At 41.7% G+C, this 15,871-nt stretch overlaps 1 protein-coding gene across 1 annotated transcript in view; it reads right to left on the reverse strand.

Annotated features, from left to right (window-relative positions):
* RFX8 (regulatory factor X8) overlaps positions 1-15,871 on the reverse strand; it is a 66,571-nt gene that overhangs the window by 28,262 nt on the left and 22,438 nt on the right. The gene's annotated exons all lie outside the window — the stretch shown is intronic.

Consider the following 15,871-nt stretch of genomic DNA (forward strand, 5'->3'; position numbering starts at 1 on the left):
CTCACGGACCGCGAGATCGTGACCTGGCTGAAGTCGTACGCTTAACCGACTGCGCCACGCAGGCGCCCCTAAAAATCTTTTTAATGTTTACTTATTTTTGAGCCGGGGGTGGGGAGGGGAGAGAGAGAGGGAGACACAGAATACAAATCAGGCTCTAGGCTCCAAGCACAGAGCCCAACACAGGGCTTGAACCCACAAAGCGTGAGATCATGACCTGAGCCGAAGTCAGATGCTTAACTGACTGAGCCACCCAGGTGCCCCTGATTTGGGGCTTTTAAAATTATCAATTCATATATGAGAATATCCTCTGAGTGGATGGATATAGCAGGGCACCTTCACAGAATGAGGAAAGTGAGAATAATGACATGTATGTCCTATTTCACCATGCCTCTTGGATTCATACCTTATATAATGGAGATATTCATATGTCATAGAGAACAGATTCAGTCCTGTCTATGCATTCTGGTACATTTTCCTTTAATTCCAGGTATTTGAGAAACTGGTAGCCCAGAGATGACCCCTTTTTCAAAAGGAATGTGTTTTCTGTGGATGCCAGAGGAAATGACATTTTTTTCCCCAGTGCCCCCACAATCCTCAGAGCTGTGGCTACTCTGTCCACTCCAAGTCAATACACATCCTCATACATGACTGTTTCAACTTTATGTAATCGTACAAAGAGAAGAGGAAGGCAGTGGGCTAGTGCTCTGCTTCTGGAAGCAAGGCAATAGTCATTTTAAAAAAAATTTACATCCAAGTTAGTTAGCATAGAATGCAATAATGATTTCAGGAGTAGAATCCAATGATTCATTTCCTACATATAACACCCAGTGCTCATCCCAACAAATGTCTTCTTTAATGCCTTGTGCCCATTTAGCCCTTCCCCTCACCCACTACCATTCCAGCAGCCCTCAGTTTGTTCTCTATCTTTTAGAGTCTCTGATGTTTTTGTTCTCCCCTCCCTGTTTTCATATTCTTTTTGCTTCCCTTATGTTCATCTGTTTTGTATCTTAAATTCCACATATAAGTTAAGTCATATGATATTTGTCTTTCTCTGACTAATTTCGCTTAGCATAATACCCTCTAGTTCCATCCACGTTGTTGCAAATAGCAAGATTTCATTCTTTTTGATTGCCAAGTAATACTCCATCTTCTTTAGCCATTCATCTGTCGATGGACATTTGGGCTCTTTCCATACTTTAGCTATTGTTGATAGAGTTGCTATAAACATTGGGGTGCATGTGACCCTCTGAAACAGCACACTTGTACCCTTTGGATAAATACTTAGTAGTGCAATTGCTGGGTCATAGGGTAGTTCTATTTTTTTTTTTTTTTATTTTAATTTTTTTTTTTTCAACGTTTATTTATTTTTGGGACAGAGAGAGACAGAGCATGAACGGGGGAGGGGCAGAGAGAGAGGGAGACACAGAATCGGAAACAGGCTCCAGGCTCTGAGCCATCAGCCCAGAGCCTGACGCGGGGCTCGAACTCACAGTCACAGACCATGAGATCGTGACCTGGTTGAAGTCGGACGCTTAACCGACTGCGCCACCCAGGCGCCCCAGGGTAGTTCTATTTTTAATTTTGTGAGGAACTTCCATACTGTTTTCCAGAGTGGCTGAACCAGTTTGCTTTCCTACCAGCAGTGCAAAAGGGTTCCTCTTTCTCTACATCCTTGCCAACATCTGTTGTTAAGGCAATGGTCATGAATGAGATGGCCTGGAAGGAGGCGAGAATCAGGGGGAGCAGGGGAGATGGAGGTAGATAGCTTTAATCTCACACAGGGAGAGACTATAGTCCTGCTCGGCCTCTCCAAAACCCGGAAGCTCTCTGCTAAAGGTTTGTGTCCAACCCAAGGCGTGGAAACCTGGGCACAATACTTGATACCCATCTAATCAATGTTTCCACATAATAGTCTATTTCAAAACAGGGCAAATAGATTCAGGGTCTGGATCAAAAGCACTGGAAAGCCACCCTCTTAACCTTCCACTAAGTTGTTATCACAATGGGAATTGTACTTTGGAGTGCTTAATGGCAAGAGAGTTTCAGAATGTGGGATCTGTTCAACCTGGAGGGGAGATACATATATACCCCCTCCACGTAGTATGATGGATTGATGGATGATGCAAGGAGAGCCACACGTGAAGAATTCCACTTGTCATATCTGAATGATCTCTTGGGTAGGCATGCAACATGATGGAGTTTCTCCAGGTAAAATTTGTAAATAGCCCATTGCCACACAAATTCTGGGACACTACATCAACAAGACCAACAAACAATACATAAAAACATTGGATAAAATGTAGATTGAAATAAAACAGAAGAAAATGTCAGAAATGGCAGTTCACTGAGTAAAGGGCTAATAGACAAGGAAGTTAAATAAAAGTATATAGTCATCAGCCTTTAAGAAATGTCTTAAAAATCATTTGTGAGGCTTTCCTCCACTAAATTGGAGGTAGAGTCATTTCTCTACAAGTCTACATTGTGTTAATATGCTACTCTTAATATTTTCTACAGAGGTGATAGCCTCTGTAGAGGAAAAATATATATATACAAATAATTGCAAAGACATTGAGTGGGAGTTAAGACAGTTGAAATATAGGGTGTTAGGAGAACATATGTCATGAGGTCCATGCTATCCTCTTGTTAGTTCAACAGTTACATGCCTGTAAATTGGTACCTTGATAAGCTCAGGAGAGTTTCCTTTGTGATTAGCTACCCCATCTGGTTGGTACTTATCACAACACTGTACTTGGACAGCACTTACTAAACTCTTTGGACGATGACAGCAATCTTCACGGGAAATTCCTTTAGATACTTACAAACAGGAGTCTGGAAGCTAGAAGGTTTAGTTTTGGACTTAAAGGAACGAGAAGGGAAACCCTCCACCTTATTGCTCACCCCCTCTGCCTCAACCCTGATTCTGATAGCTTTGGAAGCCATTCAATTGAGAGTGACACTCTCAATTATTTAGGATTTATAAATGTAACTCCCAAGTTCTGCCATGTGTTCAATATAGAATACGAGTTTAATTCAACAGCTATCAAAAGGAGGGTGGCGTTACCCTCCTCGCTGTGAAAAGGAAGACTGAAGGGGAATTCCCTGCACTATAGCCTTTAGGTATCAGACTAGGGGATACAACCTAACTATCCTCACTGGGGAGCTATTTTATTTTTGTACCATTTAAATTGGGGGGTTTTATGCTTTTAAACAATGGTGACAGGAAAAATAAAATTTGTCAACTTTGGAGAGAGATGTTAAAAAAAAAAAGTGCCCATCTGCATCTGGCCAGACAGACAGCTTGCTTATTCAGAAGAATGGCAAGGCAGCCTCTTCCAACCTTGGGATGCCTTAGTTCAGGTCAATGGCTCACAACATGGGTCTAGGTTTGGTGCAATCCTATTTATTTCTTTAAAAAATTATCCAGTCTCAAACCTTCAAGCAAAGATGCATGAAAGTATGCACCAGCTAGTGGGAGAGAAGGAGGCAGTATCAGAGCAGACTACAAAGCAAGTGAGCAGAGGATCACTGTTGGAGACCAGCCTTGTGCCAAGAGGGAGATCTGTGGAGACCCAAGACAAGGGCATTGGCATCCAGAAGATCTGGCCAACTAGGCTGAATGGACATTGCAGGTCTTGGCTCCATGCTTTAATCTTTACATGAGGCTGGGTTGGGCTAGAACTGGAGACTGTGGTAGACAGGTGGGGTCTACTACTCAAGAGGAGGGGCAGTGACGGTAGGGAGGCCAAAAGAGCATTGGAGGTGACACTTTCAGCTCTCAGAGTGCCAGCCAGGATAGTCTCATGTTTTAGGGGGTCACTGCCACTGCATCACTTTCCAGGTGTGGTTTTGATTCAGTCCCGTGGGCCATTTATTAGGTTGTGGTTAAAAGCATAGTCATTGCTAAAATATGGTTCTAATAAAACCACACTGATATCCAGAGCCAGCTTTGCCATGAAGGAAGGGCTTCCGGTCTAAGATGTCTTCTTCCATCATTCCCTGAGGCCTGAGACGCTTTCATGGTGCCGAATCGAGTCTGCCCAGTGATGTCCCTTGTGTTGTGAGCAGTCCCCTCAGCTCATGCTCCACAGGGCATAACTTGGACCAGACCCAGGATGTCAGGATTTAGCTATTCAGGATAGGGAATGGGGTCAGGAGGTGCTGCAAAGGGTCTGCTGGAAATGGAGGGAGAGAGACTCAGGAAGAAGGAAGGCTGAGAATTCGCATAGTACAATAGAATAGGCATCCTTGTCAAGCTCTGCCCTTGACTTGAGATGTGGCCTTAAGCTTGTTGCTTGAAGCTTGTTGCTTTGAAGGCCTCAATTTTCCAACCCTATACAGGGAAGAGATGGGCTTTGATGACCCCCAAAATCTGTTCCAGCTCCCAGAGCCCATATCCTTTGTGGTCACGTGGACTCCAAGCCCTCCAGGGTCTACATGATGGTTAGAAGATTTTTTTCTGGGCCTCATGCAGGGAGAGTGGAGGAAGGCTCTTCTGGGGCCCTACAAATTGTCCACTTCACTCAGTGCAGTGTAGACACAGCAAGAGAACCACATTTTACTTTAATTAATTTTTATGATCAATTTGGCTAAAGAAGGATCCAGCGTGAAGAGGATGGAGATGTCATTACATGGCACACAACTCATCTTTTTCTTTCCCCCATAAAATCTTTCAAATGCGGTGTTAGCTTTTTGGCATTTGACTTTCTTTTAGTTTAACTACAATTTGCATTCACATTCTCAGGTTTTGACATCATTTGTCATTAATCCAGGCTTTCATTTACATCATGTTGGCCTCGTAATTTGTCCTCTCAAATCACTCCAACAGCAGTGAAACAACTTGAAGCAATTACAAAGGTAAGAGGATAAAAATGTAATAAAACCTAATTCGTGGACCATTGTTTGGTGTCAGAATGCAAAGCCAAGGTGCTTCATCTTCCGATCATTAAAGGATCTAATTTCAAGTTTTCCTCTAAGCACATGAATTAATTAGTTCGGTTTCATTAGGAGACGATTAGGAGGTTTCATTCATTAGGATGAACTTAATGAATATTTTTGTAACTAAAACTGAAATAGTAAGCATATGTATTCATATAAAGACATGTGTTGTTAGGATTGCAAAAAAGCTTTCTTCGATATAATTTTGCTTATACTAATGATACTAATCACTGCAATCCACTGAGCACTTACTCATTGCTAAGTGCTTTACTTGGTATTACCTAAATTCTTCTAACAATCCACGAGGTAGGTAGATAATAACTCGTTATTATCCCCATTTTATATATTGGAAAAGAGAAACAATTCAAAGAGCTAGAAACCTGGCCCTGACTTCAGAGCCTCATCTCTATACCTCTTCTACCATTCTGTCTTACAAGAGGTACAGGTAGGATGAAAAATAATGTACACAAGAAGGACAAAGTAAGATGTCAGGTTTTGGAAACTTAAAATAAAGAACTACCTTATTTGTAAAACTGGTTTGCTGAGTGTCGTAGATTAGTCATGTTCTGCATTGGGGGCTGTTGCTTTTTATACTGCTTAACTGTACCCTGACCCATTAGACTTTATGAACAACTTAATTGCAAAATGGTGACCGCAGAAAACACCTTTGAAAGTGTTGAAAGTCTAATTCATTTATATTCACCCTCCTGGGGTAAAACTCAGCAAGCAGAAGTCAAGCTCCACCAGCAGACAGCAAACGTGTGGCCTTCTGGCGGGCATCTCTGGCTGGAGATGGGTGAGTGAGGGGATGCTTTGAGCAAATTAGATCATCCAGTGTTTGCGAGCTTAGGAGCGTTACCTGCTTTCAAAATCTTTTCCAAGCAAGGGTGCAGTCTAGGATATAATTCTCCACATGTATGTTTTTTGAACTGCCAGGCAGCAATCAGGTAATGCGTTATTTTTTTTAACCTTAACACGTTCTAACTAGCCTTGAAAACCATAGGGTGGACAGGGCCAAAAAGCGGGTTGCAACTTGGATACCTTATTAGTACCTAAGAGTTGGGCCCTCTGGGGCTCATCAGAGCCAGGAAGGCTCAACTCCTGCCCTGTGCCATGGCTGCACAAACAGAAGGAAAAGAAGCCCTTCTCGGGGCTAGAGAAAGACTCTGAAGAAGCTGCTGGTGTTCTCTCTGACATCATTAGGTCTGTGGTACCCACAGTTGCCAGGCTGACAGCTCCCTGTGAACTCATTCTCCTCCAGGGTGGTGTGGTCTGAAAGACGAACCTTCGCCTTTCTGCTTTGTTGGCACAAGTAGCCAGCTGTGGACCCACAGCCCTGGATTCCACAGGCTCTGGGGCCCACTGAGGCAGCCCCTTGGGCTCTTGGCTCTTGAGCTGGCAGAAGAACAAAGGACTGAAGAACAAAGGCACGGAATGTTGAAGGCACAATTTTAGAAGCTTTTTAAAGGCCTTTAATATCTCAAGTTGGAAAAGCTGAGAGAGAGAGAGAGAGAGAGAGAGAGAGAGAGAGAGAGGTGGGCAGAGGTTTCTTGGGGGAGGAATGAGGGCAAGGGTTAGCTTCCATATTTCCTGAAGGAAATATGAGACTCTGTACAGTTGATTTCAGAATCTACATTAGGTAGAATGGGATTCATCTATTTGCAAAATGACAAAAAAGCTTTCCTTGGGACATATTAACGGGGATTTTGTCTGAGAGGTAGAGAATAACAGTGAATTAATCTGGGTTGTTTCTCTAGATGTGACCATAATACATGCATGCATGTTCTCTCTCTCTCTCTCTCTCTCTCTCTCTCTCTCTCTCTCTCTCTCTCTCCCCCCATTCCCCCCTTCTCCCCAGACAATAATAAAGCATTTTATACTCTGGCCTCAATTCTGCAGTGAGTTTCTAGGTCAGCAATTATACCCAGCTCCAAGTCTCAGTCTGGATGCCAGCTAAACAAGATTGGAATCTGGGGAGGCCAATTCCCTGTAAAATTATGTTACCCCGGAGAGAGGAGCAGGAGGGAAAAGTTCTGGATTTTGTGAAGGGGTCCTTTTCATATGGTGCACACTGCATATTTATAGTCATTTTTCTTTAAAAAAAAAAAAAGTCTCAAACTTTTCATTTGCTTTAGAAATCAAATCTTGGTCTCTGCTTGGTTCAGGGTAGACGCTGCCTCAGCAGTTTTTTAGCAAAATTCAGCGCAAGTCCCGCCCCACCCCGCTGCAAGCGAATGTTGTTGACACGCTGAAATCCCCGATCTGCTCCTAGGCTACCTATTTAAGTGTCCAGTTAAGGGGATCATCAGTGCCATAGTCCCTGGCTCTGGATCATGTCCTCCTGCTGCTTCTGCTTGCGTGGAAGGAGGGGTGACATGGATGGTGTCAGAGACCTGGGCATCATAGTTTCTATACTGATGGGCCTTTGGAGGCGCAACATGGAGGACATAAGGAGGAGATAAGGGCTTATTTTGAGACTAATTTAATTTAATTTATTTTATTTTTAAAAACATCTTTTTAATGTTTATTTATTTTTGAGAGAGAGAGCACATGCAAGCAGAGGAGAGGCAGAGAGAGAGGGGGACAGAGTATCAGAAGCAGGCTTTGTGCTGACAACAGAGAGCCTGATGTGGGGCTTGAACCCAAGAAGCGTGAGATCATGACCTGAGCTGAAGTCAGATGCCTAACTGACTGAGCCACCCAGACGCCCTGAGACTAAATTAATCTTAATTAGATTATTACATGCTTCTTTGTAGTGTTGGGGGATGGTGGTGAAGAGGAAGCAGAATCCCCCAAAGCCACCCCTTTGCTACCATCCCTGGTTCCTGGCCAAATCTCTCAGTGCTGATGCTTTTATTGGCGTTTCCGTTTCTTTCCTTAAAGCAAGGTCCAGAGGGGAACAAAAGACAAACAGGATGCCATGGAACAGCGTACACACAGTTCAATGACTCAGAGGCTTGTTGCTGGGTTTGGAGTACATTCCACTCTAAGATGCTCCTAACAAGGCATACTCTTACAAAAAAGGGGAAAAAAAAAAAACCCCACAATGACAACAACAACAAAAACCAAGAATTCAGATTCCTATTTTTCTCTTTGGCAAATGTTCATAAGAAAGTTTTTGTAAATCAGGCCTGCTTCACTGGGGCATTCAACTTTTGGGAACTACGAATACACTCCTCTGTGGTTTGCTGGGGGTTCCCGCTCTGTATTTAACACCGGGTTGCGGGGGGAGTCACGTTTTTGATGGCAAATGGAAAGAGGTGCCTGAGTAGCCAGGCAGCCGGCTGCCCTGAGCCCACTGGGGTTGAAGACTTCCAGGTGTGTGGGGTCTGGGGCTCCTACCATTGTATGCTTCCTGGCTCGGTTAAGGTAATGAGGCAATTTAAGCTCTCCAGAGGAAGATGAACGTGCAGGAGAGTGCTTTGAAATAAAGACCTGAACTCTGTAAGAAGAGAGAATGGGCTCTTGAGCAGAAGAAACAATAGGACATCTGGAGATATGACCTTGAGAAATGGGCAGATTTCTGTGGGGATACTTCATGGGACCTGTCATCATGTAGGATTAGGCCTGACTTATTATTGGAAATTTAAACTTTTAAATGTTTTTATTTATTTTTGAGAGAGAGAGAGAGAGCAAACAGGGTAAGGGCAGAGAGAGGGAAGCAGAAGATCCAGAGCGGGCTCTGTGCTGAGAGCGGAGATCCCAGTGCAGGACTTGAACCCACGAACTGTGAGATCATGACCTAAGCTGAAGTTGGACTCTTAACCAACTGAGCCATCCAGGCACCCCTGAAATTGAAATGTTAATTGAGGTAATTGTAGATTGACAAGTAGTAAGAAGTGATTTAGAGAGCTTTCTGATCTGCCTAATTTCCCCCAAGGGTAACATTTTGCAAAACTACAGTACAATATCACAACCTGGATATTGGCATTGATACAATTCCCTGATCTCTCTCAGACTTCCCTAGTTCAACTTTAACTCATTTTTGTGTATATTCAGTGCTATACACTTTTATCACCTATAGAGATCTGTGTATCCATCATCACTGACAAGATACAGAACATTCTCCTGATCGTAAGGATCCTTGTGTTGCCCCTCCATAACCATATCTCTCTGTTGCTTCTTCATTCCCAGGTCCCTGACAACCACCAATTTGTCCTCCATTTATTTTTTTTATTTTTATTTTTAAAGTTTATTTATTTTGAGAGAGAGAGCAAGCAAGCTTGGGGGAGGGGAAGAGAGACAGAGAGAGAAATTACCAAGCAGGCTCTGTCTCTGTCAGCACAGAGCCTGATGCAGGGCTTGATCCCACAAACTGAGATCATGACCTGAGCCAAAATTAAGAGTTAGACACTTAATCAACTGAACCACCCAGGCACTCCTGTCTTCTGTTTAAAAGTTGTGTCATTTCAAAGTGTTTTATCGATGAAATCATAAGGTATGGAACTTTTTGAGACAGGAGTTTTTTTCATTCAGCATCTAGAGATTCATCCAAGCTATTCTATCAATAGTTTGTTCCTCTTTGTTACTGAGTAATATTCCATGGTATAGATGTACCAGAGTTTGTTTAAACATTCACTTAATGAAAAATATCAGGACTGATTCTAATATTTGGCTATTATAAAGAAAGCTGCTATGAACATCAATTTACAAGTTTTTATGTGGATATAAATTTTCATTTGTGTGGGGATAAATGTCCAAGAGTACAATTGATGGTTTGGATGTTAATTGTATGTTTAGTTTTATTAAAACTGCCACACTATTTTGCATTCCTACCACCAATGTATAGAGTGATCTAGCTTCTCTGAATCCTCACCAGCATTTGGTGGTTTTGCTGTTTTTTTATTGTAGTCAATCTGACAGGTGTGTGTTTGTATTTCACTGAAGTGTATTTTGCATTTCCATAATGATTAATGACACTGATCATTCATCTGTTTATTTGCATATATCCTCTTCAGTGAGAGGTATAGTCTTTTGGTCACTTTTTAAAAAATGTTTATTTATTTTTAGAGAGAGAAGGAGAGAGAGAGAGAGAGAGAGAGAGAGAGAGAGAGAGAGAGAGAGAGAATGAATGGGGGAGGGGCAGAGAGAGAGGGAGACACAGAATTCAAAGCAGGCTCCAGGCTCTGAGCTGTCAGCACAGAGGCTGACATGGGGCTTGAACTCACGAACCGTGAGATGATGACCTGAGCCAAGGTGGGACGCTTAACTGTCTGAGCCACCCAGGCTCCCCTCTTTTGCCCATTTTCTAATTGGATTGATTTCTTTCTTTCTTTCTTTCTTTCTTTCTTTCTTTCTTTCTTTCTGTTGAGTTTTGATAATTCTTTATATATACTAGGTATTAGTCCTTTTTCGGATATGTAGCTTGCAAATATTTTCTTCCAGTTTGTAGATTGGCTTTTCATCCTCTTCATAAAATCTTTCACAGACAAAATTTTTAATTTTGATGAGATCCAACTTATTAGCTTTTCCTTTTAAGGACTGGGGCTTTGGTGTCAAGTCTCAGAATTTTTGCCTAGCCCTAGGTTCGAAGATTTTTTCCTATTTTTTTAAGTTTAATATTTTTATGGTTTAAAAGTAAGTCTATGTGGGGCACCTGGGTGGCTCAGTCAGTTAGGCGTCCAACTTCGGCTCAGGTCATGATCTTGCAGTTTGTGAGTTTGAGCCCTGCGTTGGGCTCTGTGCTGACAGCTCAGAGCCTGGAACCTGCTTCAGATTCTGTGTCTCCTCTCTCTGCCCCTCCCATGCTCATGCTCTGTCTCTCTCTGTGTCTCAATAATAAATAAACATTAAAAAAATTTAAAAGTAAATCTATGATCCATTTTGGCTTTTTGTTTGTTTCATCTATGTTCCATTTTGAGTTAATTCTTGTATAAATTGTAACGTTTAGTTTTGAGGTTCATTTCTTTTCTCTTTCTTTCTTTCTTTCTTTGCATGTGGCCATCTAGTTGTTTCACCACCATTGGTTGAAAATCTAGTTTCCTTCCACTGATTACTTCTGCACCTTTGTGAAAAGCCATTTGAGCATATTTGAGTGGATCTATTTCTGGATTCTCTATTCTGTTCCATTGGTCTGTGTCTGTGCCTCCACCAAAACCACACTGCTGTCTTGATTACTATAACTACATACTGAGCCTCAGTATCAGGTAGCGTTTCCTCTCACTTGATTTTTCTTTGTCAAGATTGCTTGAACCATTTTAGGGCCTTGCCTTTCCACATAACTTTTAGAATAAGCTTGTCTATGTCTACAAAAAAACCTTGCTAGGATTTTTTTTTTAAACAACTTCATTGAGAGATAATTCACATACCATACAATTCACTCATTTAAAGAGTACAATTCAATGTTTTCTTCATATATTCACAGGGTCATACAATTGTGCAGAAAAGAGATAACATAGCAGTATTGAGACTGCTCTCCTTAGAAAGTCATGCTTGTAAGATTGGCCCTAGTCTGGAGTCTGGGAACTTGGTTCCCAGGGTGTTCTCAGTCAACAGTTAACTGATAAGAGTGGTTGCCTGTGCCTAGACTGTTTGTGCAAACAATATATTTTATGTTGAATAACCTACTTTAGTTTTGGGGATCTGTCATTTTGGCACATGCTAGGAAGAATGTGCTTATGACCATCCCCCAATAAAATCTTTGAGTGTGGAGTCTCATAATGGGCCTACCTGAACAGAAACATCACACATGTGTTGCTGTATTTTTGTTGCATGGAGGAGTGCACTCTGTGTGACCCCTCATGGGAGAGAAAGAGCATGTGGAAGCCTGCATATAGACGCCTCCAGACCTCTGCCTCTTTTCGCCTTATGACTTGACTGTGTATTCTTACTATATCTCTGTAGTAAATTTTAGCTATGGGTATGAATATATTATTTTGGTCTGCCTGGTTTATCTGTTACCACTGGGGGTCCCTGCTGGTGCTGCCTGAGGGAGCTGGAGGGCTTTTCCTAGACTGGGTGGGGGATTGGTCTCTGTGGGGCAGGGGCTCCCTCTATTGGTGCTCTCCAGCTGCCTCTAGGTGGAGTGGGGACACAGGCTTCCTGGACTAAGCCACTTGCTATAGCTGGGTCTCCCTTAACAGATTAGCTCACACTCCTTATTGTATCTCATGGTTGAAAAGGAGTGTCTCAGACCCAGAGAGTAAGGAGAGTGCTTTCCCTAGCTGTTTATTTTTGGTGGGACTCACTCTTGCTGCCCCTTGACCAATATTATTAGAGGAATGAGAGGAGAAATGAATCTACCTGGATGCCTCATCTTGCTAGGTAGTGGGTTGGGAAACAGTGGGCCTGGATGAGTGGGTAAAGATGTAGGATGCCCTATCACTGTGTTGATTGTGCAGCCCTGGGGTCCCCAACCAGCTCATTTTCTTCTTGCCACTTTTTAGAGTTTTTCTTTGTTTTCTTCTTGCATTATTTCCAGGGTTCATAGTTGTGCTTAGCAAAAAGAAATTGATCTACACCATCTTGTCCCAACTAAAACTCTCTACCATCATATTTTGACTCATCATATTTTAATTTGTTAGGCACAATCGTATAATCAAGGATTCCAATCACTGATAACATTAATTTATAATATATACATGGTCTGCTTTCAGGAGGTTTCTGAGGCAGCTAGAATGATGAATAGGGAACAAGATAGTGTAGATTCACTTTTCCTTGCTGCTTCCTGTTAATACAAATAAATACCCCAGAAATTTTTCAGCGGATCATGATACAAGGGCTCTGAAAGCTGGAAAGAAGATGGGACTGCCTAGAGAAGCGACAGTGTGGTGAGTGCCCTGGGTTTTCTTTTCATGTTCCATGCATATCTGGACTGGATACTGGAGAGACCTGAAATCTAGACTGTCAGCAGACATAGATATAAATCCCAAGAAAAATCTGCACTCTCCAAACAAAGGACTAGGAGAGGGAAGTCTAATAGAGACCTAGAGGGGGCTACAGCCCTTGCTCTTGGAGTATGGGCTGGCCACCCAGTCTGACCACAGTGGCAGCCTCAACATCCTGGTGGGCTGAACCACCCCCAACTCCACACCCGGGGCACTGACAGGTGGGCTGATCTGCCTGCATGGACAGTATTGAATCCTCTGGCCAACTCAATGGAGCACAGAAGGGCAGGCATTCCATCCATAGGAGCAATGCCAGCAGAACCTGGTGTTTCCCTGACTCACGCCAACTGGCAGAAAAGGACTCAGGCCCAGCCACTTTGACTGTCTGCATTCCCCACAGAAGGTGGCCCAGGGAAGCAGCTTCAGCCCCTATAGGCAGCACTAGTAGGGAACTGATCAGAAGACCTTGTAGTGCCAAAAGAATGAAGCAGACCAGAGCAACATGCAAGGGTTCTGAAAACTAAACTGTCATTGGAACTACAGTACAAAAAAATAGACCAGAACTTACATGCTAAACCTAAATAGGGTGACTGTCTGCTAAAGTAGAAAATTTAAATAGGATCAAAACTCTCTAACATCATAACCCAAGTGCTCATGATACAACAGAAAATCAAGAGAAAATGTCCAGGATACAATAGAAAAATACATAAATTGATGGGTCAGAATAGAAGGGCCAGTAGTAAACCCACACACATATGGTCACTTAATTACAACAAAGCAACTAAGAGTATACAACAGTCTCTTCAATAAGTGGTGTCAGGGAAACTGGACAGCCACATGCCAAAAAATGGAACTTTCTTATGCTACGAAAATTGAATCAAAATGATATGAAGACTTGAATGTAAGACCTGAAATCATAAAACTAGAAGAAAACATAGGTGGTGAGCTCCTTGACACCAGTCTTGGCAATGACTTTTTTGAATTTGACACCAAAAGCAAAAACAACAAAAGCAAAAATAAACAAGTGGGACTACACTGAACTAAAAAAGTTTCTGCACAGCAAAGAAAACCATCAACAAAATAAAAGGCAACCTACTTCATGAGAGAAAATATTTGCAAGTCATATATCTGATAAAGGGTTAATATCCAAAATATATAAACATACAACTCAATAGCAAAAAAAATTAATTTAAAAATGTGCAGAAGATCTGAATAGTCATTTTTTCCAAAGAAGACATATAGATGGCCAACAGGTACATGAAAAGATGCTCAGCATCACCAGTGATTAGGGAAATGCTAATCAAACCACAATGAAATACAACCTCTATCACACACCTGTTAGAATGGCTATTATCAAAAAGAAAATAAATAACAAGTGTTGGCAGGGATGTGGAGAAAGGGAACCCTTGTGCACTGTTGGTGGGAATGTAAATTGGTGTGACCACTGTGGAAAACAGTATAGAGGTTCCTCAAAAAATTAAAAATAGAAATACCATATTATCCAGCAAATTCACTTCTGGGTATTTATCCAAAGAAAATAAAAACACTAACCCAAAAAAGATATCTGCACCCCTATGTTCATCACAAATTGCTTACGATAGCCAAGCTATGGAGACAAACTAAGTGTACATTGACCTTTGAATGGATAAAGAAAATATGGTGTGTGTATTCCACACAATGGAATATTATTCAGCCACAAAAGAGAATGACATCTTGCCATTTGGGAGAACATGGATAGACCTTGAGGGTGTTATACTAAGTGAAATGAGTCAGAGAAAGACAAGTATTATATGGTTTCACTTACATGTGGAATCTAAATTTTTTTAAAGCCAGAGGTGCCTGGGTGGCTTGGTCGGTTGAGCAACTGACTCTTGATTTCGGCTCAGGTCGTGATCTCATGGTTCATGGGATCAAGTCCCACACTGGGCTCTGTGCTCACAGCGTGGAGCTGCTTGGGATTCTCTCTCCCTCTCTCTCAGCCCTTCTCCTGCTTGCATGTGTGCTTATGTACACTCTCTCTCTGCCTCAAAATAAATAAATATACATTTTTTAAAAAATTAAAGAAAAACACAAATAAACAACAACAAAAAAAAAACAAACCCAGAAAGCATAAAACTAAGCTTATAGATAAAGAGAACAGACTGGTGGTTGCCGGGGGTGGGGCAGAGGGCTGGGGATGGATAATTGGTAATTTGTACCTTTTGACTCCAGTTATAAAATAAATAAGTCCTGGGGGTGTAATGTACAGCTTGGTGGCTATATTAATAATACTGTATTGCATATTTGAAAGTTGCTAAGAGAGTAAGTCTTAAAAGTTCTCATCACAAGGAAAAAAATTACATAACTGCATATGGATGTTAACTAGATTTACTGTGATAATCATTTTGCAACATATGCAAACATCAAATCATTATTATGTTGTATACTTGAAAAGAATGTGATGTTGTATGTCAATTATATGGGAGGGAAGGAAGGAAGGAAGGAAGGAAGGAAGGAAGGAAGGAAGGGAGAAAGAAAGAAAGAAAGAAAGAAAGAAAGAAAGAAAGGGAGAAAGAAAGAAAATCACCCATAATACCAAGAATTAGATAAGCCACAATTTGAATGAGAAAAGACAATAAACTGACACTGATATTAAAATGATTCAGATATTGGAATTATCTGACAACGATTTTCAAGCAGTCATTATAGAAATGCTCCAACCAGTAGTTATAAATTCTCTTAAAGCAAATGAAAAAATAGAAAGCCTCCACAAAAAAAATAGAAGTTATAAAAAAGAACCAAATAGGAATGCTGAAAAATAAAATGACCAAAATAATAACCATAGACATAATACCATGAAAATCATAGATATGATAAAATAAGTACATCAAAGTCAAGAGCAATATGCTTAAGAGTCACATTGAGGGGCGCCTGGGTGGCGCAGTCGGTTAAGCCTCCGACTTCAGCCAGGTCACGATCTCGCGGTCCATGAGTTTGAGCCCCGCGTCAGGCTCTGGGCTGATGGCTCAGAGCCTGGAGCCTGTTTCCGATTCTGTGTCTCCCTCTCTCTCTGCCCCTCCCCCGTTCATGCTCTGTCTCTCTCTGTCCCAAAAATAAATAAATGTTGAAAA

This window comes from Puma concolor, chromosome A3 (genome assembly GCF_028749965.1).
Source record: "Puma concolor isolate L17-30 chromosome A3, mPumCon1.1.hap2, whole genome shotgun sequence".
Lineage (NCBI taxonomy): Eukaryota > Metazoa > Chordata > Mammalia > Carnivora > Felidae > Puma > Puma concolor.